At 38.5% G+C, this 3,374-nt stretch overlaps 1 non-coding gene across 1 annotated transcript; it reads left to right on the forward strand.

Moving 5' to 3' along the window:
* Positions 1-336: 336 nt before the first annotated feature.
* LOC141709851 (small nucleolar RNA R71) lies at positions 337-444 on the forward strand. Its single transcript, XR_012570407.1, has one exon. It is a non-coding gene; the product is annotated as a small nucleolar RNA R71 (small nucleolar RNA).
* The last annotated feature ends 2,930 nt before the right edge of the window (positions 445-3,374 follow it).

A 3,374-nucleotide genomic window follows, 5' to 3' on the forward strand; every position in this document is an offset into this window, starting at 1 on the left:
GAACACTGATCCATAGCATGAGAACCTGCACAAAGCTCACAGACCATAACTATCTGATTGAATCCATAGGTGGCTAAAGAATCGACCTTCAAAGATAGCGCTTGGAGCTGCGCTGCAATAGCTGTAGCTGCATCAACTTCCAGAATACCTACTACCTTCCCAGGCATCATCCTTTGAGTTGGGTTTTGATGCTCATTTGCAGCCATAGTTTCAATAAAATTATAAGCCTCAGTATAGCTTTTGGCCCACAAGGTGCCTCTAGCTACTGCATCGAGCATGGGCCGAGATTGGGCCCCCAAACCATTATAGAAACCAGTGATCACCATCCAGTCAGGTATCCCATGATGTGGACACTTTCTCAACATCTCCTTATAGCGCTCCCAAGCTTCGCACATAGATTCTGTTGGTTGCTGCGCAAACCGAGTAAGAGCACTCCTCATAGCTGCAGTCTTCGCTATTGGATAGAACTTCACCATAAACTTTTGCGCAAGATCTTGCCAAGTAGTGATGGACCCAGCTGGTTCAGAATGTAACCAGTCCTTAGCTTTATCCCTCAGAGAGAATGGGAAAAGCCTCAGCTTGATAGCCTCGTCAGTCACACCATTATATTTGAAAGTACTACAGATCTCCACAAAATTCCTGATATGCATGTTGGGGTCTTCTGTCGCAGCACCTCCGAAAGAAACAGAATTCTGCACCATTTGAATAGTGCTTGGCTTGATTTCAAAAGTGTTGGCCTGAATAGCCGGATGAAGGATGCTTGACGGAATGTCATCAATTTTAGGCCGAGAAAAGTCCATAAGAGCTGGATCTGCCGGAACTATACGATCACCCATGATTACTGGTTCTTTCTGCTCACTCTCTTTATCCGAATCTTTAAAATCTATCCTCTCCGGAATATCAAGAACTGAGTCTGTCTCCTCAGCCATATCTAAAGTCCTCTTGCGAGTACGAGAACGTGTTTGCATAAACGCTCTCTAAAGTACCTGAAACACAACCGGAAACAATAAGTAACACGTCTTAATCAATGAGTCCTAATGACCACTGATGGTAAGTACATAAACTAAACAAATACGCCGAGTCCCCGGCAGCGGCGCCAAAAACTTGTTAGGCACAAAACACGCGCTAATAATTCACGCAAGTATACATGTTCGCAAGTAATATAGAATAATTTCTAGTTTGTTCCCACATAGACTCAAACTAATTATGTTCAATTAACACTTACTCACCAATGTATGATTACTTCCCAATGTCAAGACAATAACACGTAGAATTGATTAACTAATTATTAACTAGAATTAACTACGAGAACTAAACACTTAATTGACACTTGAATTAACAATATTAAACACACATGAGATCATAACTTCATTACTACTTCCTCCAATAGTTATTGTTATTACCCTTAGCATGTAACAGTGATGATATTAATCGAACAACACGAAACTGATAAAAGCCAACTTTCGTTGTACTAATACCATTCTATCAAACATCCACAATTAAGATAGAAGTTGAATAGGCATCAATTATGTTGAGACCCTATATGTCTACAGAATTTGACAACATAACGATTTAAGCACAAGTTATTCTTTATGATTACACAGGGTAAGTAAAACAGTTAGAGTTACCCATTAATCATGCATACACATACATGAACCTATGCTAGCATGGCAAGTTCTAAACCTCAAGATCCACTGTCGCTTCACAAGAGGTTAACACCCTATCTTATATGTTCGCGACGCACATAAGATGAATAAGCACAACCAATACTAGATATCATATAATCATCACATACTAAGGTATTAAACAACTAACTAAAGAATTCTATAGTAAATCCGTTACGACCCCATGATCATGATTAGCCCATGATTGAACTCATCGTCACTATGGGTTCTTATGAAAACATGATAATAACACACGAGAATAACTAATAAAACTACTTATTAAAACAAGAGTACGTCACAAGAGTAATAAGGTTCAAAGTAAAGAAAACTAGCATCCACTGATACAACAAATAAAAGAATCACAAGAAAACTATGATTCCTCTTCTTCGTTGCGATGTGTTAAAACGGTCTTCTTCCTTCTCTCCTTGCTCCTCGATTGATACCACGATTCCACGGATGTGAAACGTCTCTGAAAACTACTTATATAGAAGCCCCACAAGTCCCAGCTATCTCAGAAGTCGGAAGTCAAACAGAAATATAACTCTAAAAATTAGAATTTTAATTCACGACCCTGAGCGGCCGCCCAGCAATCCTGAGCGGCCGCCCAGCTTCTTGAGCGGCCGCTCAGCCAGGCTGAGCGGGCGCCCAACACCTCACTGGAAAATTTATTAATTCACTACTGTTTTCTGCTGCGGTCTGCTCCTAACTTCCCACTTGCAATGCCAAGCATATACTTAGGCTTATTCATGATGAAATCTCTCCTCAAACACGAGTAATACCCTGAAATGCACAAACACTAGAAAAACGCATCAAATACACAAAATACTTGATTTCAAGACATCAATTTAAGCCATTATAAGACGTTCTAAGTGGTATAAAATGCCACTTATCAAGTGACATTTCTCCCAGTTGAGAACCAGATTGGACTCAACACACCGTTTAAGAACGACACCAAGATTTTCCAAGCATTCATCAAAAGAATAACCGAACACAGAGAAATCGTCCATAAACACCTCTATATTCTGACCAATCATGTCAGAGAAGATAGCCATCATGCATCTATGAAATGTGGCAGGTGCTGTAATAACCCTAATTTTTGGAAATTTTTGAAACCCTTATTAATAGTGTTTTGCTGAATGAGAAAACTTTTCATGCCACACTATGTAGGGGTTCTGTTATGGATATTCTGAGATTTTATTAGTACTCTATATGGTATATAAGTGTATGTAAAGATCGTCAGAATCCAATTCCGAACACTTTGATTTTTCCCGAAAATCTACTAGATACGGAAAGAATTGAGTATAAGGTAACAGGATAAAAAGGATTTAAATTAAAGGATTTAAATTAAAGGATTTAAATTAAAGGATTTAAATTAAAGGATTATAATAGAGGATCATAAAAAGGAATATAATGTATTGAGATAGGTTAAGGGAACCTAAGTAATAAGATCCCGGGTATGATCCCTCAAACGATAAACGAAAACGAAAGTTAAGCGAACCGTATAACAGATCAGCGGTCATTAGGCAAACAATTAGAAGCTAATCAAAGAGATTAGTGGGGATGATGTCATCCAACCAATAGAAAGAGGACAAAAGAGGGATGATGACATCACAAAGTGATGCAAGCATGACATAAGAAGGAAGGAAATGTGGTGGATTGTTAACCACACAAAACTAAGGTTAAATTGGTAATTAACCTAAAATAAAACAA

This window comes from Apium graveolens, chromosome 2 (genome assembly GCF_009905375.1).
Source record: "Apium graveolens cultivar Ventura chromosome 2, ASM990537v1, whole genome shotgun sequence".
NCBI classification, from domain to species: Eukaryota; Viridiplantae; Streptophyta; class Magnoliopsida; order Apiales; family Apiaceae; genus Apium; species Apium graveolens.